This window comes from Thermobia domestica, chromosome 9, assembly GCF_964235325.1.
Source record: "Thermobia domestica chromosome 9, izTheDome1.hap1.1, whole genome shotgun sequence".
NCBI classification, from domain to species: domain Eukaryota; kingdom Metazoa; phylum Arthropoda; class Insecta; order Zygentoma; family Lepismatidae; genus Thermobia; species Thermobia domestica.
Genome location: NC_137462.1, coordinates 228,248,662 through 228,272,591, shown reverse-complemented (window position 1 = coordinate 228,272,591; position 23,930 = coordinate 228,248,662). Strand labels below are relative to the sequence as shown.

Here is a 23,930-nt window from a genome sequence, read left to right as displayed (position 1 = left end):
TCTCCCACCTTCTGGCGATTAATGGTTTTAATGTGAGACTTTAGTATGGCGCAACCTTAGTGTGTTCTTTTAGTACCAAGCAGAAAAAGTCATAAACGTTTTTAACTATACTAAGTAATGAAACGGAGTACTGAGATGCAGTGGCTCCATCGTTGTCGACAACTTTTAGTGAATGACTACTGCAAGGAATATAGAAAGTTCGGGAATTTATTTCTAAAGCTATCTTCTGAATACCTGAATGTTTGCCTTTCATATTGGAACTATGGTCATACCTTGGCTCCTCATGTCTTCGATAGGAATCTTCATTTCCTTTAGCTTTTTGATTATTATTTCTGTCAGTCCTTGACCAGTGTTGTCTGTTACCGGTACAAAACCAAGAAAGTATTCGCAAATTTTTACAAGGCATTCTCCATTACTGTATGTAATTTGTACAAAACGAACTATAATTGTCATTTGCTTTGCACCATCAATATCCGATGTAGAGTCTAGTATTATACTATAATACGAACGTATTTTGCAGTTCTCAGCAAAGACAGTATACCTTTTATTTGTTCACTAAGCATTTGAATAATTTCTTTTTGGAGATCTTTTACTAAGTAAGGCTGCTTTTATTTTATTCTCTAATGGTTACTTTAATGTGTTTAGCTATGACACTGTCAAACTTTGCAAAGAGTCTATCAGTTGAAAATTACCATAATTACTTGTGTAACGTTGGTCTGGTGTTCCGAGTACGTTACACTTGGTAGACATTATTCACCTAAAAACTGTATTATTACAACTAGTAGTTTTATTACGTTCTTCCAATGTTGTGCTTCGGTTTTTAACATTTTCTGATGTTCTGCGTCAATTGTAAGTCAATTCTTCGGTCTTATTAAAAGCTCCATGCACCTTCTTTGCGACTCAAGGTGAATAGAAAATCTATCATGATTAGCCAGAGCTTCAGAAACGTGGCGCCAATTGTTACAGCTATCAACTGTAAAAGATGTTTTGCTTGAGCAAAATAATTTGCAACATAAGCTGAAAACAGCATTCTTACTTTCTGAACACAGTTTCGCCATTACATAATGTGTACTTGTAACAGTTATCTGTGAACCGACGGTTGAAATTATCTCTGGGACAGTAGTCAAAATTGTTCAATTGCTCTGGAGGATCTCTATTGAATAGGGTGGTTCTAATAAAATCATTTGTACTATGAGGCGAATTCGCTGGATCTTGGTCTATAACGACATCACTATGTGTGAAATTTGTGCTCACTTTTGTGCTGAGATCGTCATTCATTGTATCTAGTATAGAAACATGTAAAGATAATGTGCATCACTGTCTAACAGAGAACACTCGCTCTGAATTATATTCGGAACAGACAATTTGTAAATTGGTTAAAGCCTCGCTGCTAGAAGATAAAAGTCTCTAGATGCTGTAGGCTCGAACGGCCTGTCTCAAGTGGGAGTGTACATTTTGCATACTTGGGGTGGGGCGTAAGAAAATTGCTTAATAGAACAAAATATAAAAGTCACTTTGATAATCTTATCCACCCAAGTTGAAAATTTTATCTATGTCGCTGCAAAGAAAATATTGAACGAGATACCTGTGGCTAGTAGTATGATTACTGAAAATGAGGGGGAATGCTCTGAATTTTCTGAGAGTATTTTCCTGAATATGAGTGAAATATGTTCAATTACACTCTCAGGTGAACGTAATTTTATTTTAATGTGTGAGCCTATTACGAAGCATTTCATTTTGATAATATTCTTTTATTTTTCAAAGTTTATCACACTGGGCGGTGGCACGGCTCGACACTCCCTCACGCCGGCCCTGCTATGAATCCACACGGCTTGGGATCAAACCTTCGACTTTCGAAACCAAATGTAAGTGCTGTACCAATGTGCCACCATAACTCTATGCGTTTGTTGCTAAAAACTGTCTTTTTAGATTTTGTGCGAATGGGGTATTCTCCGCCTAAGTTTCACTCTTCACATACGATTTTCAATTTTTATATCAGTATTTTACTACACATTTCATTAAACAACATGTGTTTATCACACTCAAGGAAGACGGGAATAACACCCTTCTCTCCTACCCAATGGACGCCCCTGCTTGCTTGCAATTACTGGGAAACAAAATTAAATTAATAATTGAATAACACTCATTTCTGTCAGTAGTTTTTAGAGCTCTGTGTCCACATTACAGACTTTCGGAAGCACAATATCTAGTGCTGCGATTGAAAATTTCCGTAAATTTCACAAGATGCAACCTCCTAGCTTAATGTGATATGCAGTCCTGGAAGAAGGGAGAAAATGGAAATAACTGCGTTTATAAAGCTATGGGAAAGTTTTGTGATTTTTTTTCAGGCTGTACAACAACATTTCAGTACAAACGAATGAAAGAGATGGTTTTAGAGCTATTAAGGTTGTAAACATTGTTTCTGTTTTTCCATCTAAATGGAAAGAGTATATTACGTCACACAAACTGTCTTACACAAGGAGAGGGGGAGCAGTAGGGCAAGCTGGATTGAATACCAGTAGCACGTAGTCGATGGAGACGTGTTTCTGAATGCAAAGCTCATGACGCAAGAGTTTGTTACTAATTTGGAAGTAAATTTTTTGTAACGTTTCCTGTGCCGCGAACTGTACCGATACCTAGGTATACGATTTAAAAAACAACATAATTTTGAGTTCGGAATCAATATGTTTTATTCTCTTTCCTTTCATTTAAATGATTCAAAAGCCTTGTTGTCAGAATTTCCAAAAGAATTTTATAAAGGAAACTTACAAGGTTTCAACTTTACAACGTTTATTTTTCCACATAGCTTAGAAATTCTACTGGTAGATACATGTTTGAGAAGTTAATTTACTGCAATTGCTTGTGCAAATAACAGTTCATACCAACTTTGTTCTGCATCTGAGGATAAAATATTAAGATTTAAAGTGAATAGGAGTAGATATTCCAGAGTAAGGTAGGAATCGGATAGTTTAAAATCATGGAAAGAGGGAAAAAAGATTAAATCAGAGAATTAGCTTGAACCATCAATATGTAAAACAGTAAATTAGTTGCCTGGTTTGATTGGAATGTGGCGTCCCGTTTAGCACTGGGGCTATAAAGATGTGAACCTACAGTTTAAAATGAAACCCGAAATAGCGTAATGTCTTAACCTGGGACTCTGGGTACCAAAGGAGCATGCGCTAGTCAGTAAATCATAAAGCGATGTGAAGTACTGGAGAGTTGATTGATTAAATTTTAGGGACCGTTTTTGATACCGAGTATAAATTTCACAAAATTTATTGTTTAAAGTGGGACCTGAATCATTATTCGGGAATCATTCAAAGTTTAATACACTCACTCAATGGGTGTTGAACCGGCGAGCAAATGTATAGAAAACATGACGGTTAGCAACTTAGCTATAAAGGAGTATTCAGACTACAACAGTTCTAAAATGAAGAAAGAACTAATAATATATAGAGAAGAAATGTTCTGCTATAATATAGTCTTACTTACACATTTTTAAATTCAAACATTTAATTTCGAGATTATCGAGACGAGACTGAGACCAGATCGAAACTTGGCCCTCGAGACCGAGACCAAGATTGAGACAATTATATGTTGATAGATACCAGTCCAAGACTGATGAGATGGTTTTTGGTACGAGACGACACCGAGATTAACGCCGCTATTTGACATCCGAGACTATATTAAATCTCGTCTTGCTACCATCCCTAATCATGACCTATAATAAACTTCCGATATTTAGCTTCCTTAAATTGTGCTTCTAGGCTCGAAACTTCCTTCAGTACAGATATTCTAAAATATTCACTGGGTAAATCTTTGAAAGCCTGAAACAAACTAGTTGAAACTCCACGATCCTGCATGAGAAGTTTTTTTTTTTTTTTTTTTTATGGAGGTGTTACTTGGGAAATATTTAAGCCCCTTCTAGCCAATAGAATTATCATTTCAATCAAACTGAAATGATAAAAGCCAAGGTCAATCTAAGTGCTAACTATGTTTAAGATTCATTTGAAACTGTTAAAACGTTTCTCCGTTTTGGCCATTTTGTGAATGCGAAATAGGAAATGAAGATATTGTAGCAATTGCTCCCTTTCTTCCTTACAAGTGGAAGTTTTGAAAACGGTCGAGCAAGTAGTTACAACTTTTTTTATGAGGAGCATATTCCAAGTTTTATCTTTCAGTGATGAGAGTTTGTGAGACTATGTAATTTTAAGCATGTATTTTTAATGCGGCTTCACCCGCTTAGGAATGCATTGTAATGAAAGTAAGATAATATAACCCTTGCTCGACTAAAGAAATGGTCAGTTGGTGCCTGCTGCACACTTGGACACTACTTATAGAATGGTAAAATACGCCTAAATACAACAGGTAGAAGTGCACGCAAGAAGAAGTTTAAGGTTAAATTTAGCATTGAAAGTGTAAGACAAAGATTATGAAGGAGTCTTAATCAGTCAGCAATAATTGTTGCGCAGCTAAGCAGATTGAACACTCGTAAGAAATAGCCAAGCAGTTTGGATGAATCACTGTGCAATAGTGAATTTTTTACAGAAATGTAAATGGTCATTCTTTATTGAGTTTTGATCGCTGAACCCAAAACTGACAATAAAAATGTGCTCCTGGTTAAGATTTGCTTGTAATTACACAATTTACATGTTACATATAACGCTACAATAATGAAATTGTAACGGTAAAAGTCGCAAAACATTGAAATCATTACGGAATTAAAAATAGTAATGATTTCACTGTTACTTATATTCTTTGCGTAATATTCTTTATAATTTCTTGGACGCTGAACAATAAAACAACAATGATAATATGTTCCTAGCTCAGATTTAATAGTAATTGCATAATTTAACTTTTGCATGTGACTCTATTATAATGAAATTGTAAAGGTAAAAGTCACCAAACTTTGAAATCATTACGTAAATTGAAATATCCGTTTCTTATAACTGAACACGAACTAATTACACAATGTACATTTTGCATATAATACTATGATAGTGAAAGTGTAAAGGTAAAAGTAACAAACATTAACATAATTACGGAAATAAAAATAGCTGTCTCTTATAAATGTTTGGACACTGAATATGAATATCAAAAATATAACGTCCTCCGTTCACATTATCGGTGTAATAACACTCAACATTTTGCATATAGCGCTACAGGACAAGAATTGTATTGGTAAAAGTTACCTAAATTATCTGTTTTCAACACGCCGTCTCTTTGTTTGTTTCTGGAGCATCTGGAGTACCTCTTGGAATCATTCAGCAGAAATCCGCTAACATTGAAACTAACTACTTTCCTTTGTAATGTTGTTTCATCGCAGAAATGTCCTGGTGATATTGCTCTTCTTGCTCGTCAGTGAAAGATCCATAATTCACTGGAAAGATATCAAGGTGGGAATGGAGGAAGCATATTTTGATTGACATATTGCACCAAAGTATCTCGTAGGCAGATAGCAATTCTTCTACTATTCCTTTGTAATTTTCGGCACGGTGGTTGCCCAAGAATCTGGTACAAACATTGCGGAAACAATGCCACGCATGGAGCTCATCAGCACTGAGAATAGATTCAAACACCTCGTCTTGCAATATCTTGCGTATTTGCGACCCAATAAAGACTCCCTGGTAATCTTTTCTGTACTTAGACGCGGAAACTTTCGGCACAAGTATGACAATGAACGTTCATTCCTGTTCATTGCCTTCACAAATGCCTTCGTGAGTCCAAGTTTGATGTGCAATGGTGGTAGCACAATGCTTTGTGGGTTCACGAGAGGTACATTTGAAATGTTTCTGCGCCTGGCAACAAAGCTGTTCGTCGCGGTCATTCCTTTTGAATGTAACGGACATTCTTTGCACGATTATCCTACTCACATATGTAACAACTGTACTTTGTATAGCCAACGTGTAGCCCAAGCAAAATTGTGATCACCTTAAAATCACCACAAACTAACCACTTGTGTTCACGATATTTTATAAGATCCAGAACGCATTCCAACATGGGATAACTTTCTTTACCTAGCAGGGCATAAACAACAAGGATTGATGCTGATATCTCCTTACTGTTTACAGGAGCATAGCCTTAAGGCCTGTTTTGGAGGCATATATAAACAGTCTCAAATCTACTTTGTACGGAATCTTCAGGTTCTGCATCAAACCATTGCAAAATAGTAACTCATCGGTGCAGCAGAAATATCTTGCAAGTCAGCTAACCATTTTCTAGTAAGTCTGAAATTCATTTCAAGTGGTTCACTCGCTTTAGTGTGACGTTCAGACAGTCAGACTCGATGTCACTTTTATATGTTGATCAAATATTTGGAACTTGCCCCTTCTTCCGTGAAAAGTGTCATTTTAAGACGATGTAGCATACACTCTAATTAATTAACTAACTAACTAACTTTATGGCCTATGGAACTCGGAGGTATAATGCCGCGTTCACAGAAGTTCTCCACTGACTTCTATCCTTAGCTAACTGCATCCAGTTTCTACTTTGTATTCCAATCTCTGCGAGATCCATCTTAATATTGTCCTCTCATCTGCGCCTAAGTCTTCCTAATGGTCGTTTCCCGATTGGTCTTCCAGTTAAGACTTTGAAAGCGTTTCTACTTTCTTCCATTCTAGCTACATGACTCGCCCACCTAAGCCTCCTAGACTTGACGACCGTAACAATATTGGGTAAACCATTTAAATTATGTAGTTCCTCGTTATGAAGTTTCCGCCATTCCCCATTCTCGTTCCTCTTGGGTCCGAATATTCTTCTCAGGATCCTGTTCTCAAATACTTTCAGTCTATGTTCTTCCCTCAGAGTAAGCGACCATGTTTCGCAACCACACAGAGCAACAGGCATGATCATCGTTTTGTATATTTTAAGCTTCAGCATACAGTCACTCCTTTTTACCTAACCTGTTTATATATACAAGTTTCACCTTTCTAAACATAAGGGGAATGTGAGATACTCAATTTTGGCACACCCTTTAAACCCTTATAATACACATGTTAATTAATGTAACATGATAAAAAACCCGACAGGAGCCAAATGCTAAATACGATATGTTAAAAGAAGATATATCTACATCGGTTCGTTAGTTTTTCTGATGACGAGACATACAACCTTCATGTCATCCTTGAGAGGAAATGTTACGGAAATGTTATAGAAGTTACCTCAATGCTCTCGTTAGTCCTTTTTATCCCCTTAAAAGCGGAATTTCTAAAGAGATTTCAACACGCGTCAATTTGTTGTTAATATGGAATTTATATACGAAGTTCCGTCTTCGTAACTGAATGTACTTCATTATTGAAATACATTCTGAATTCTCATCTTCTTCTGTGGATTTAATTTGAGAAATGACGTGATTAGAACCCAGTTTGAGTTAATTAATTTTAAACGTTTCAGTCATTTCTCGTTATGATCGACAAAGTATTTTTCATTTGTGTAGTACAAACAGATTAATGGTATTGGTACTGTCCTATATGCATAATTATTTCTTGATATAAAAATGACTTTAAACTTTTACTGTGGTGAACAATGCATTACCACATTTTCCATGTTTCAACAGTCAAACTGTCAAACAGTAAATTTTGCCTGTTAAGATTTATCTTACGTTGAATGTAATATATCACACTACTAGTAGTTTAAGCTTGAATGCTGAAATATTGTTCAGTTTCCTTTCTCAAGAGATTTTCTTTCCTCTCGAGGCATTATTTTGTTAATGGCTTACAAAAACTAACACCAGACTTTTTGCATCCACAGTCTTTAAAACATTTCCCATATCCTTTTCTGAACTTCTCAGATCTAGTTGACTACTTTCCACAATGCTTTTCGGTACTAAAAATTGTCCATGTAATAATTTACAATTAGCCTCTTAGTTATAAAGTGCCTATGATAAAAATTACAACTAAACTGAATACAGGCAATATCATGTTTGGATTGCTCATTTTGCTAAAGTTTCTTTGCTACCGATATTCTGCACTTTTATTTCTTGATAAATTATTTCTTACTGCTGCAACTTCCGTCACTTTGGTCAAGAATTTTATCCTCGTCACCCGAGTCTAGATCTTGATTTTCATACTTGGTTTCACCTGGACAGACCAAGTGAATCAGAAATGGTGACCTCGACAGACCATAGACCGGAAATAGCTGAAATGTCAGCTCTACAGCATTTTATAAGATTAATGATGTACATTATTCGAGTTCGAATATTTAGTGTCCGATTCCGGATGTGTCTTAATCTAGGTGTCATATCTTTACTATTTCAAATATAATTTCATGTTTATTTGTTTTCCTATACTGAAAAAAATACAGTGGGTTTGAACACAAATTACGGAAAAAGATTTAAGGAAACACTCTTGGTATCTCTTGCATGCTAGGCGGTAAGTTTTACGGGCTCGCTTAATTAAATTTTGACGATCTCTTATTCGAAAAATATATTCGTTACTTCTCGCGCTTTTATAGACATATACATCTTATATACTTACGTCAGTTGAATGTTTTACACACAGTCACATCGAGAAAAAAAATTATAGATTTAGTGAGAAGAGGGTACAGAAACGCGTTTATCATTAATCATCCAAGTCCTTTTAGGCATATTAGCAGCTCGCCGTCTCCGGGTCTGTTCGGGTCGTACTTGGTCACGGGCCTGACACTTTCCAGGTCAGGAAAGTCAATACCAGTTCTATCACTGCTTCCCAACATGAAATATAAAACTATATTTGTTCAAACCGTAATGGGTAAGGGCTATTTGCTGTCAGATGCCTTTTTCCAAAAGCTTGGCTCAATTCCAAACTTGAACTCACGTAGTTCGGATCCCATGTTCAAGTGTGTTTCCCCTTGCTCCTAACTGGGACGATAAACTCAAATCAACTACAACAACAACAAATAAGGACGGATATTTTAGAAGAGACCATCTTCGTCATAACGAAATTTTATTCGTAACAAGCAGATTAGCGTGACAACAAGAATTTTATAAATTCTTCAAGCATATTTAAAATCCTAAGTTTGATGTAGGGATTTCTAGCAAAACTAGACTCTTACAAACAAACTAGGATATTTTAGACATGATTACATTTGATCAGTTGCTACATTTGTAAACGGAACATGATGTTACTTCTTCTTTCTAAAATGTATGCAAAGGAAAACTGGTTTTCGACAGAGAGTCCGACATTTAATAATAATGTATTTAGTTATATTCATTCGTAAACAAATCGGGGAAAGGGCGGTGGTTCAGTGAGCCACTCCGTGCATTTATCACCACTTTAGTCAGTTAGCAACGAGTGTATTATGGCCACGGGACGTCAAACTTGGGTTAAGTTCCTCATGTCTTAAATTTCTTAAATATTTTAGATGCTGTCTTGAATCGAATTCAAGATGTATATTTCAAATTGAAATACCATGTATCTAACTTACTCGAGAAACTTGTGTTTGAGCACACAACGAAAAGTATTTTCCCCGTGTTCCAATGCCTTGCACTTCATGGGAGTTTATTTTGGTATAAGAATAAGAAGAAAATAATAATAATAATAAGAAAAACAATACTTTGAAGAATATGGGATGAAAATAAATGTTAGAAAGACAAAAGCCATGGTTATTGGAACGAAGGGGTCTGTGTCAAATATAAAAGTGGGAGGGAAAAAATAGAACAAGTGAATAGTTTTCGATATGTGGGTAGTATTCTTGGTAATGACATGAAGTGCGAACGTGAAATAAAACCTAGGATAGGAATGGCGAAAGAAGCCTTTAGGAGGAGGAAAAGTCTGTTTTGTGGAACTTTGAATAAAGAGTTGAGAAAAAGTCTCATAAAATGCTTTGTGTGGAGTGTTGTATTGTATGGGGCGGAAACGTGGACATTACGTAAAAGTGATGAAAAGCGTTGGAAATGTGGGTGTGGAGAACAATGGAAAGAATTAGTTGGGTAGAGCGGAAAACGAATGAGTGGGTGTTAGAAATGGTCGGGGAGGAAAGAACACTTTTAGATATTATTAAAAAGAGGAAGAGAAACTGGTTGTGACACTGCCTAAGAAGAAATTGTATCATGAGGGCGTCCTAGAGGGTATGGTGGCGGGAAAGAGAGGAAGGGGGAAAAGGAGACTACAATTAATGGATGATTACAGAAAGATCATACGTGGAGTCGAAGAGGTTAGCGGAGGACCGTGGAGAATGGAACCTTCTCAGCTGCGGCAAGTGACCTGCCAATAAGGGTAGAATACCTATGCTTTTAAAATATGTGTGGCTGGTTGATTTAAGTGGAAGCAGAGAAATACACTTTTACAGGTCAAGAAAATAACTTATAAGGTTCATGCCTCTAGGTTCTATTCTTGTGGGCAGCAGCAAACTTACCTACAACTTCTTCAAGATCTAACGATTTAGCAATTTTCTTTAATATAACTTAATCCTATGTTTTTCAACTTATCATCAGTCATTGAATTGCCTATATGTTTTACTGTTTTCAAACATGAGAATGGCCTTTCACATGTAAAATATCATTCGAAACTGATATAGTGACAGAGATGATATCTAGCTTGTAGGTTTCTAGGAATGCGTTTTTAGAGATGCAAAGATCAACGAAATTTATTAAGAAATCAACTTAGTTTTCTCTCGTCTTCATACAACTTAATTGTGTTTGGGAGGATTTTGAGTTCATATTTGAATATTTCCAGATCACTTCCATAATGCTGAGCCATACGCTCCACAATGTTGTAATTTAGAAAGTTTTCACCTTTTGGATGTAGAATGGTGATTGATCTAATGATTTTGCTACATGATCCAAAGCGTTTTTCCGTCTCAGTGATTGCCTTATCAATAGTAGGCAGAAAAATGTCTCCTAGTATATTATCTTTAGAAAATTTGTTTTCTACCTCCAATGAAGAAAGAGATTCATCCAAAATGAATTTGTGATATTTCGAAGGCGAATGTCTAGTTCGTTTGCAGGAGGAACCCCTATATTCTATCTGTTTCCCTCTCTGGAATTTAAAGATCATTTTCTTTGGATATCCACAAATATTCTTGATAAATTTGTTCGACTGCTCTTCGTTGAGAGTCTTATTTTCCAGACCTCATCTTCGACAGCGTTTGAATATACAAGAATCAAACCTTCCGAAATGTCTGCATCTACTTGAGATAAGGCGAGGATCAAAGTTACAGCATAGCAGCAATCATCTCAAATTTTACCAGCCCGAAAACATTCCCTCTCGTACAGATCACACTTATTTGCCGGATGGAATGATCGAAATAAATAAATATCACAAGTTCTAGATTTGGTTAATATCGCATAATAATATAAATAGTTGTTTGGTAGATAAACTGTATTATTAATAATAATAAATTAAAAAGTGATGTACAAGAACAAAAGTGCGACAAACGTCGCACAGAAACAAGAACTGAACTCTAACAGGACACTGATTTGCTATTCCAGCCCACTTTTAATTATAAGCCTTGCTCTTCGAGCTTAAGTTTCACTTTAAAGTGAACTACCTATAATTATCTTGTATTCTTAATATTTGAGAAAAGCGTCCCGATTTCACGCTGTAAAAATATTGTAGCCTTATCAGTGACAAAACTGGACATTAGGTACCCAGGGGAAATTAGTATCCCTTTCATCTTCATTTACACCAACATCTACATCTGCTACCACACATATTAATTTGCTGGCGGCCGGGGCAACTGCTCCGGTTGCAGCATTTTCTTTTGATCTGTCCGTAATTCAATTATTTTTGGTTAATATTAAAATATAGTACTCGAAAATTTAAAATGTAATTGGCCCTAGGACCCTTCCTTGTGGCATTCACTTCGAAAGTTTCCAATTTTGGACAGTATATTTTATTACATAAATGCATGTACAACATAAATTGCAAACTGTATGTACAAAATTTAACAAAAGTAACAAATAAACACTTCAATATGAAAAAAATAAAAATAAAGTAGTAAGCTTAAAAAAAGTACTCGAAAATAAAATTATTCCAATTATTATCTCTATTAAAATACTATATTTACGCGTATATGTTTGTCCCCACAGAAAAGTTTATATGTTTGTCTCCAGTCCTTTCGACAATGAGATATTGAACCCACAAGTGCCGTTTCCATTGGTTGATTCCAAATTGTTTGTAAATTGTCCAGTTCTAATGAATATTTAGAAGAAAAAAAACATGGCCATTAGTTCTTTATTAAATTTTTAGGGGTACACTGGAAGTACTGAAAATGTTTAAAAGTAAAGCTTCTTATTCTACGAGTTATATATCCAACATCACATAGTTGTATATAGGAATTGTATATTTCTCAGGTGTTAGTTTCATGGCCAAATGATAAGAAAACGAAGGATAACCATTTTTCCAGTCTAAGATGAATCTTCATTGTTTGGAGAGTTTTTTTTTAATGAACTCCGTATATAACTCACATAATTAATTCTGTGTGTAATTTATTTACTTATTGCATAATACATGCAAAAAGGAAGAAAACATTGGTCATATATGAATTAGAAATTCCAACCACAAGTCGGCTCAAATCTTGCAACGGTGCGGGATATTGAAAAAAAATAGTCGAAAGAATTTCCGCTTTATGATACTCCTTTACGATTCTTATGAAGGCGTCCTTCACTTGTATCTGTAAAGGGACAAGTACAGATATGAGGAATGACAAGGGGATTCATGTTCATATCTGAATGATGCGCTGTGTAGAGAGCGCAGGTTCAGCTAGTTGAAGATTAATAGTCTGCACTCATTTCTGTTATGTCCTTTATTCGTGGATGTGCATTAACTACAGAAGTTACAGTTACAGTTACATACAGTTACATGCATTAATTACAGTTACATACAAGCCTAGCAACATGAAGTGTTCTGTTGCAAAAAAAAAAAAAAAAAAAATAGGTCTTGAAGAAAACTGAGTTCTCAATGTGCTCTTTGGTCTGGTGAAGTTTAGTTAATTTTAACCAAATTACTTCTTAAGAGAAAGAGCCAGTGGCAAATTTCACTAATGCTCATGCACTAAAACATATAATTACTATTATTTAATATAATATACACACTTATATAAACTTTATATACAAAATCCTGTATGTAAGCAAATACATGTTTTCTAGTGCGACAGGTTATCTATTACAATGAAAATGAAAGTGACTATGTTTCTAACTTAATAATTCTTGAATCATCAGACCGATCTCGAAAAAAAAATTCAACATAGATGAGGTTCGGGATGTTTTTTTTATCATTTTCCTTTGAAGGTGCAACTTGAAGGAAAGAAAGAGGGAAAATGACATATTAGTATCGAATCCACAATTTTCGGGGTCGCTGAAATGAACAATGACACTTCCGATGCCATTTAAATCAAAATTCAGCTCCACAACTTTGCGGAAGGGAGAATATATATATATATATATATATATAGATAGATAGATAGATAGATAGATAGATAGATAGATAGATAGATAGATAGATATATTTCTTGCACCTTTTAATGGTATCGGAATATTTCCTTTTCTGTCTTAAAAATGGGTTGACAAGAAACTTAAAAAAATACCAAATAGTAAATTATAGGTTTATTGAAAATCAGTTTTTTTTGTTGTTGTTGTTGCTTGTTTTCGTTCTCCTCTTTTCTTTCAGGAGAAAGAGCTGCGAATCTTCGTTCCTTCTTGAAGCCAGTTAATAATATTCAGGGATCTTTCCCTTGTTTCCCTTTGTTCATTCCTTTTTCGCACAGTAATATAAATCATAAAGGCGCTGAACCAACCAGTTTTTTTCTGACAAGACTGATGTCTCACAACAAATTTGTCTGTCGCTAATTCAATGGCCATTAGAGATGGAAAGTTGAGAGTTTCATTCCTGAGATAAATAAAGGAATAAGGCAAAAGTGGACGGTGAGCAAAAGTCAGACTCTCTCTCTCTCTCTTTCACAAATGGGCATTCAGTAAATGGAAATGTGCATTCAAGATGCAGAAATATAGAAAATGTTCATTCTATTATCTATAAAAGCCGGCTACGAGTCTTTTGTTTTGGCCACGGGTGCAGTCCAAACTACGGATATGTAGCCTACCGAAGCACCACACAGATGTTATCGAAACTATTGTGCTATTGTTTCTTTGTATGCTTTGGCAGAAACTTCTTTGGATATTCTCACTTTTGTTACTTACCGGCACGTTGAGAAAAGCAATTTAGTACACCAAACTTTCTGTCTAAAATCTTAGTTTTTTTTTCACATTGAGAAGCAACTTCAACTCGACGCGCTCTAGAGTTTGTGCTCAATTACGGCTGGAAAAGATTGAAGTTCCGATCACAGCGGCTCAAGAGATCCTGTGAATCTGAACATTTTGGAAGCGGCTTCGGCTTCGGGGACACTAAAACGTCGTGGGATGAATTTTCAGCAATGAAGTATGTTTCATTTAGCTCGTCGTGTGATTTGTTGCGTGGTGTGGCAGACAAGAAAGCTGTAAATATTTTCGAATTATGAAAATTTTAATTGAATCTTAAACGTACGTATAAGTGTGTAGTGTGTAGAGGAACATCGAGTAGTTATCTCCAGATGTGACAAAAGGTATAATCGCTTTTTTAAAATTGGCAAGGACCATGTGAGTACATGTCTTATCCTATGAACCATGTTCTAAAATATTATGCTGTCTTTTCGTAATTTACGTTGCTGTCTGGAATAGGCTATAAACCGTAGATATTTCAACAGGGGTGAACCCATGGGGTGGAATTTGGGGGTCCGGACTTTCCGAAATCCTGATTTTTGTGCAAATTTAGTCTAATTCTAGGGGCAAGTCTACAAATTCTAATACAATTATCCTCAAATTTAACTTGAACCCCTCGACTACCTTTGATCCTTCCGAAAGAAATAAGGGGTGCGGTGTCTCAGTGGCAGAGCGTTCATCTCCAGTGCTTGGGGTCCCTGGTTCGACCCCAGCTAGCGCCGTGTGGATTTTGTGGTGGACAAACACTGCGCTCGTGGGTTTTCTCGGGATTCTCCCGTTTCCTTCCACTTTCTTCATTCCACCATTTCATTCATTTCTAATCACCGTCTCCTTAACCTAACCAGCTTAACCGTGGGACGTAAAATTTAAGATTTCATTTCCTTTTTCTTCGGAAAAAATTGCTGCGTACGTGCATATATTTCAATTCTTTTATGAAAATGCTGTTCTACTCAAAAGTGTAGGGTTTGAAGTCTGAACATTGGGAGCTAATTGTGCTATATTTTGTGCTCATTATTATTATTATTATTATTATTATTATTAGTAGTAGTAGTAGTAGTAGTAGTATTATCACCCTAACCTTGCAACTTTTCAACCATCGTCAACGTGAGATCCAGCGTACCGGCACATTTATTATTAAAAAAACACTATAGATATATATATATATATATATATATATATATATATATATATATATATATATATAGAGAGAGAGAGAGAGAGAGAGAGAGAGAGATAGAGAGAGAGAAAGGAAGATAGATATACATATATACATGATCGAAAATGGAGGTCGAATCCCTACTTTTCGGGGTCCCTGAGATGAAGAGAAGATACCGTTTAAATGCACAAATTAAGTCCCATTTAGTACTCCTAAGAGGGGAACAGGTAAATGTAATTGAAAATTACCAGCATTAGTGTCGCACTAATAGTTTTAGGACTCGATACGTTCATTGGTGACAGTTTTGGTTCCCTTCACGTCCAAAATAAAGTGTATTCTCCCCGTGCAAGCTATTCGGCTAGTCTGTAATAATAACGAACGGAAGTTTCACATATTCAACCCTTTATTATATTTCTCGCTGCTCAAATTTACTCACTTGTGCGGTATATGTGTGTATATGTAAATAAGATCATCTCTCTTTTGGAGTTATTCGAAAATATACAAAGAATAAAGAGGGATTTTACCAGAAATCAGAAAAGTAAAAAGTAGAATTAAATCTTTTGCTTTAAGTATTTTTCCGTTAGCGAAATACATTGTATATACAGTAGGACGTCGATAATCCGAACGTCAAAAATCCGAACGCGGTCCCTAGAAGCTTCTTACATTTTGTCTTAATATAACGCTAGCGATAAACAAACAATAGTGTGTCCGTCGACGTTGTGAAGTCAGTGTTTTTACAAAAGTTCATTCATACGTAATTATTTATCATACATATTTTTAATTTTTTTTATTTTCTCTTAGGCATAAAAGTTTTAAGTGAAACTTACAAGATCAGTGTAATTTACTGTACGAGCAAGTTCTTCAGAAACATTAAATATAGATAGTCTTTCGTATGGTATTGTAATTGCTGTATGTACTGAATAACTACTGTATCGATAGAAGATCATACCGTACAGTATATGCAGGGGCGGATCCAGCACCGACTTCTGGGGGTCGGTGGGTTGTCATACTGCTACTTTTAAGGGCACCAAACTTTGAAATGGGTTTTATTTATATATATAAAATAAAGTTTTCCTCTTCTGGGGGAGGGTGGTCGCCCCGATCGCCCCCCTGGATTCACCCCTGAGTAAATGTAAGCCTAAATGGCATTTTCTTGGTCATTTTCGAAAATCCGAACTACCTGCGGTCCCAATTAGTTTGGATTTTCGACTTCCTACTGTATATGCTGCAGACATGTTACGGCAAGTAAGATGACTAGCATCAAGCCAAGATATAGTTTTTAAATTACATTTTCCTGTTTTTGCCAATATTTCCAGACAATTTTTTTTTTTTTTAATGGATTCCAAATTTCCGGAAATTTTACATAGAACAAGGAAGACATGTCTATAAAATACATGTTTGATTTAACGTATTAACTAAAATAATTCTGGCCCTGTTATTTTATCACTTCCCTGCCATTAAGGGGGGACTTCATAAGATTGCTAGAGATAATTTTAATGCGTCTATGCTAATTAAGCTAACTAGGATTATATTTTAGTTTCTGTTGTAGCCATAACTTCGTTCTATCACGGTGCTAACTTTGGAGTGTTTGGATGAGTTGTGCACAAAATTTCCCTATTCTAACACAAGAAACATAAGTACTCAATTATCTTAACTCTAAACTAGTAAATATAAAGTAGTTTTCATTTTGAAAGCATAATATAATAAAATATTCGAAAATTTCTATTTTACCCAAATTTTCCGTTTTTTCTCAAGTTCGGGAAAACCGTAAATTTTTTTTTTACCCAAAATGTCCTTTTTCCCAAACCTTCACAACACTACTCTGAACACATAGTGCACCTAACATTCCTAACAATGGGCCTCCGCAGCCGACGACCCTTTCATGTGCGAATGTTAACACCACGATATTGGCAACTACGACTGAAATGAATACGTGACCATCGCCCCTATATCTGAGTATAGTGGCAGAGTGTTGCATTTTCTGATGATACCCGATAACTTCTTCATCATGACGATGGGAGAGTGCGAATCCGTCGTATTCCAAGGGAACAGCTCCTTGACCCTAGTACTGCGGGACGGAGGCAAGCTGGCTGCGGCTCAATTATTATATGAGGAACATTCACGTGAGCCTCGACATGTCTAGTGGAGCTCGAGCAAGGCACCATGACGGCCGAGGCATATTGCACACTGCTTGCAGACTACACCCCTTCATGACGACAATGTTTCCCAAGGGTAATAGCATTTTTCAACAAGATAATGCACCATGTCACAAGGCCAGGAGTGTGATGGGGTGGTTCGAGGAGCGCAGAAGCGAGTTCCAAGTGATGTTCTGGCCCCCCAACTCCCCGGATCTGAACCCAATCGAACACACATAGGATGTGATTGAACGTGACCTCAGGCGCATTACCCCCTCTCCCCGGAATTTACGGGAATTTGGTGACCTGTGTGTGCATATGTGGTCTCAACTCTCTCCAGCGACATACCAAGGATCATTGCGTGCATGCCAAGACGTGTCGCCTTTGTTATCCGTGCCAAAGGTCGACATACTGACAATTAGGTAGGTAGTCATAATGGTCTGGCTGATGTGTACGTATATTTCAACTCGTATATTTTGTCTCGACTCGAATTTCGAGTCGAGTCGAGACAGAGACTGTGAAGTCGAGACACGAGTCGAGACAACATTTTCTCGAGACGAGTCGAGACAGGCTTAAATCTCGACTCGACTCGACTCGTGCGCATCCCTACTTGAAGATCGCTACTATCGCTTATTAACATCGCAGCAGAAGGTTTCTACTTAGTTGCCACGGCCAAGTGTGTTAGGAAATTAGAAGTACTGCAGACAAGACCAGAAGATATTCGAGGAGGAGAACCAGTATCAGTAGCATAGAGTAGGTGTTGATAGTATCTTAATTTTCTCGAATCGCAGAGAGAATGACAGAAGTAATAAAAATTTCTGCTCTCTTCTTTTACTGCATATTAAACAAAACAGCTCGATATTATTTGATAATAATAATAATAATAATAATAATAATAATAATAATAATAATAATAATAATAATAATAATAATAATAATAATACCAAATTATTTTGTGCATGCTATGCATTTGTTCTATGTCGCCAGAATCGATGGAAATTAATTACTTAGTGTACGAAGACTTCTTTCGTCCAACACCAGTGTAATGTTTTACTGCAGTGCATGCTTGGAGATCGCTACTATCGCGTATTAACATCGCAGCAGAAGGTTTCTACTTAGTTGCCACGCCCAAGAGCGTTAGGAAATTAGACGTACTGGAGACAAGGCCAGAAGATAGTCGAGAAAGAGAATCAGTATCAGTAACATATACTACGTGTTGATAGTATTCAGTATCTTAATTTTCTCGAACCGTAGAGAGAATGACAGAAATAAAATTTTCTGCTCTCTTCTTTTACTGTATATTAAACAAGACGACCCGATATTATTTGATAATAATAATAATAATAATAATAATAATAATAATAATAATAATAATAATAATAATACCAAATTATTTAGTGGATGCTATGCATTTGTTCTATGTCGCCAGAATCGATGGAAATTACTTACTTAGTGTTCGAAGACTTCTTTCGTCCAACACCAGTGTAATGTTTTACCGCAGTGCACGCTATTTGTCAGTAAGCATCTCTTATTTTAGTATGACTTTCAACATCGAAACGAATGAGAATGCCGACTGATTTTTCCTTTTCTTTTCTTGTTCCTTGTCAATAACAAAGAAGATAGCAGATGAGGGACAGAGGTTAAAAGAAACGTATCATCAGTCAAATAGGATGAAAAATGTGAAAAACCGTCCGAACTTTGCAAACATTTATAACTTGTACAATTATTAACTGATCGAAACTGTATGTGACAAAGTACTATATAAGACGTACCGGTTTTCGTTTTTTAAGTTGAAGATACTAGTTTTGCTTATAGATCCATACATTGCGTTTAAATATATGTCACACAACTACACACTGTCGTACTTACGTTTGCAACAATATGTGTTTATGATTCATATTATTTAATTTGTTTTTCTATAGTACTTTCTCAGAATATAACATTGTATTTGTGTTCACACAATAACGTCTGTGCTCCTTTCACAATGTAACTAATACATTTTTATATCACCTTTTCTCATTTTCTACGAACTAACGACATGATATATTAGCATGTAATATCATACAATTTTGTTCTTTGTTTCAATGGCGTTTGTTATTCCTTAAGCTCCTTTTTTCTCCGGACCCCTAGTAAAGGCTACGCCACTCACCTCAACATTCAACACCACTTTTATTCCATCCTGGTGCATTTTTATTAATGTTTCAATGCAATTTTCGAACATATTCACTCGCAATGTAGCCGAAAATTCCCAAAATATCGGAGTACCAACCTTCCCCTCATTCCTCTATATCTCCGGAACGGTTCAGATCGAGGATGTTTCCTTTAATTGTACACAAAAACACTTTCGTTTGAGCATAAACTCGTCCACAATTTCGTGTCACACTTGAATCGGTTTCCTCGTTAGTTACGAATTTTAATTTTCAAACATTAGAAAAAAGGAGATGGGTTTTTGATTTGTTACGGTAAAATTGACTGTCCAGAATTAGTTTCAGAAGTATTATTACGTGTCCCAACAGGTAAGACTAGAACTGCAAAACTGGGACATTCTATTGTAGAAAAGCAAGAACTATCATATTACAAAAATCTCCTCTGTGGAGAATGTGCTCCATATAACGAAATGATTATAGAGTTCATGTAGTAGATGTGTTTAGTATGTCAAAAAACAAGTTGAAAAGGATTATCATGCAATAACTTATGTATAATTAGACGACGTATATTTGTGTATGTATATAATATATGTATAATAGTGTATGTTAAATAATTATGTATACGACACTATAAGTGGGCATTAAGCCTGTTGTGTTGTTCTTATGAAATAAATAAATAAATAGACCTACTAGTTAAAAACGTGAAACTCGTATGTCGGAGGAGGTCTTAACTGTAAAACAGTAATATCACTAGGATTTTTTTGTTTGGGAAGCTGAAGACTCTTTTAGGGGGCAGACCACCCAGCAACTCCCAAATCTCATTCAATGTTTTCGAGTCATCTCCAATCAAGGACACAGTTGAAATGTGCTTGGTGTGGGGGCAAAAGAATGTTGTTGCTATTGTACGATTGTATATTTTTGGTAGTAATCATGTTTATTTATTTTATCTTTATTGTTACGGAAACGCTCATTCTTATATCTCACCAATTCATTAAGATACAAACATACCATTTTGCTTCTGCTTTTAAAAGGCATTTTTTCTGAAACTATATTTTGAGGAAATTTTTCATCAATGTTTTTATTTTTATTTTCGACCTCTGACCTGCCCAAACCAGTGTTTTTTTTTTTCTTTTAAATAAAACAACCACTATTAAACAGCATATAAAATTATGGATATTCAAACAAATTTTTAACTAAAATATTTTCGGTATGAAATTTGAAGGGGCTTCGAAGAAATTTAAGTGGGGCTTGAACCATCTCAAATAATGCCTAGTGACGCCACTGCTATCGAAACTAAGTGCAGCGTCCTGTTCAGCAGTGAGGTTATATGAGAAATGGACCTACAGCTTAACGTGGAATCCGAACCATATAAGCTCCCGCCGGGAATCGATCCCGGGTCATAATCAGGGTGCAAATCCTGACCGAGTCGAAGTGGGGATGGAGAGATAGAACAGTAAGAAGAGCCTTTTACAACTGAGATGTTTTGATGTAGAGAATTCAAAGGTTACGATATAGAGATCGTCTATAATTAAACTATGAAATATTAGTTACCGCTAACCAAAGGTGTTCGTTTCTTCTCATCCTCGCATTCACAAACTGACTTCGACCTCGCGCTCACAATGGGGAAACGCATTCGAACTCACTGAGCCTTACGTTCGCTCTCCACTCAGGACTTCCCTCTCACTTGACCTCAAGTTTACAACATCACTTCGACATCATGCTCGCATTACCAATCTGACTTCAAGCTCACTCGACCTAACACTCACATCATTTCGACATCACGCTCACACCATTATTTCGAACTCACGCTCACATCAAACTAGCGCACGCATAATAATTTAAAACTCACGCTCATTCTCTCACACTCACATCATTTCGAACTCAATCTCACTCATCCTCATGCTCACAGCATCATTCAACCTCACGCTCACATAATTATTTCGAACTCGCACTCACTCAACCTCACTTAATTCAGCCACATAATCTCTTGAGAGTTTGAGGTCGAGTGTGCACGTGAGTTCCGAACTCATGAGTTCGTTACGCTAGGACAGGGTAAGATATCTGTACTTGGCTATTGTTTTCCTCTAACTTAATGTAGATGTATGTGGATTTGGGTCCAAATAACTTGGAGTTTGATGCCGTTATTTCGTATTTCCAATACAGGTCAAAAGTATTATATAACCTTAGTTTACACAAAAGACATAGACAGTTCAGTCGTTTTCAGTGTTTCCTCAAATTATTCAAAAATATTAACAAGTTTGATTATAATTATTATTTTATTTTTTCTCTCTTTTTTGGCTAATATTACTAAACATATTATCATCACCATCATAGCTATTCTGTCATTATTGGCAAGTCACTTTCTGCAACTGAGAAGCTTCGATGAAGGGTGATCCTCAGCTAGTCTCTTCGTCTTGTTCTGTTTGTGTCCTCCAATTACAGTCTCATTCACTACCTCCCTCTCTTTCCTTCTACTATACTCTCTAGCACGTTCCTCATAATACAGTTCCTCCTCAGCCTATGTCCCAACCAGTTTCTCTTCCTCCTCTTAATTACATCTAAAATTCTTATTTTCGAAACGAAATAAAGTAATCACTAAAAAAAGAAACAGAAGAGTTGAATCGACGAAAGAAAGAAAAAAAGAACGCAGTTTTTACATGGAATGAAATTTGACAAATACAATAGCTATTATTTCTGAACAAAGAGCATAAGAAAATGGAAAGTTAATGAAGCTCTTAGAAATGGTATAAAGGATTATTGGTGTAGGTGGAATTCGGAAAACTAACAAATTTATTTGTGGGGAGGGGGCTTGAGCCCGATAGCGCCCCCTAAATACCCCACTGGACATGCAGATACGAAATTTGTAATATTATTACAGAATGCTATTTGAAGAAAAAATACAACTTTACGTTCAATGGTAACAGTGTTAGGTGGGTGGCAATGGTTGCAAGTGTCCTTATACGTGACCATGTGACTGTTATTGAAGAAATATTATTTTCTTTTATTTTGTCCAAGAAATTAATTTCGTATCGTATTTGAAGATAGCGGGAAATTATACGTGAGAGATTCCCCACCCCCACACGTATTATTTTTATTACAGTACTTCCCGGTTGTTTTATTTATCTTGTTACTCTGCTTCAAGCCTGTTTTAACAGCACTATCTTTTGCTGAGTGTCCCTATTATATGAAATACAAGTTCTTTGCTTGGATTAGTCCTCTTATTCGGAATAAATATGCAGATCTATTGAAATTAATTACTGTTCTCAGATAGTGAAAACTGACATACGCAGGAAATGTAAAATCATAAATGTTTACAATACTTACGTTTAAGTATATTCTCTATATTTCTCTGTGAGATCAAATAATTATCCTGGAAATGGATTGTCCTCCGTTATCACCTCCATATAAGCACAGACTAAGTAGAGTTGCTAACGAAAACATTGATCGGTTTACTTTGTAACCCAGACGACAGTTCATTCCCTCTATTCAACAAGTTGCTACGGTAGCACATTGATTTTTGCAAGAATTGACTTCAGAGTTCTAATAGATTAAGCAATATCCTACTTTCTCTTCATTTCGATACTTGGACTTTATAGATAGTGATGCTCTAGTTCCCACACATACAGTCATGGACAGTTTAAGGTATTCAATAATTGACAAGAATAAATATAGGGTTCTACTAAATAAGTTCGCCATAGAACAATTTGTCTTCAATATCGACTGCTTTCCTGTCTTTCGGATCTCCCTTATCAACAGTGCTATGTGTATACATTGAGAAAAATGATTGCGTTGAAATTGACCGTATTGATGCACTTTTAACCCAACCAGGTGGCTAAAACTGCTACTACCCAAATAGAATTAAAGCGTTTAGTTAAATTGGGTTGAACCGAACGTGTAGTTAAATGTACGAGTTGAACCCAGTTGGTGTGAAACCGCATAACCGGTTAATACATTTAACCCAAATTCGTGTTTAATTATACGTTTGACCCAACAAAGTATAAATTCCATTAACCCGGTTATGAGTTTGACCGAACCTATAGTTAAAAGTGAACAAGCGTGGAGTAAGAAATGACCGCATGTGGAGCAGGAAGGAAGATAAATAACTCAACAATGAGGTATGCTGGACCAGAACGGAATGAAAACATTACGAAATACGCAACTCTACACAACAAACAAAGAAATGTTAAAACAACTCAAAATATCTACTACTTTAGCGTGTCTTGGGTTTTAATTCACCACCAAAGCGGTCGTCTTCCGAGCATATCAGAAATAAGTACTTACTGGCTGTGAGTATTTACATTGATTTGCATTGTTTGGTATGA

At 36.0% G+C, this 23,930-nt stretch overlaps 1 protein-coding gene across 1 annotated transcript in view; it reads right to left on the bottom strand.

Moving 5' to 3' along the window:
• The window catches only part of LOC145660613 (adhesion G protein-coupled receptor L3-like), an 880,165-nt gene extending 857,137 nt beyond the window's left edge, over window positions 1-23,028 (bottom strand). Inside the window, exon 1 of the mRNA XM_081725881.1 lies at window positions 22,933-23,028. The gene's annotated coding sequence lies outside the window, so the exon portion shown is untranslated. The remainder of the gene's footprint in view (window positions 1-22,932) is intronic.
• Window positions 23,029-23,930: the final 902 nt, after the last annotated feature.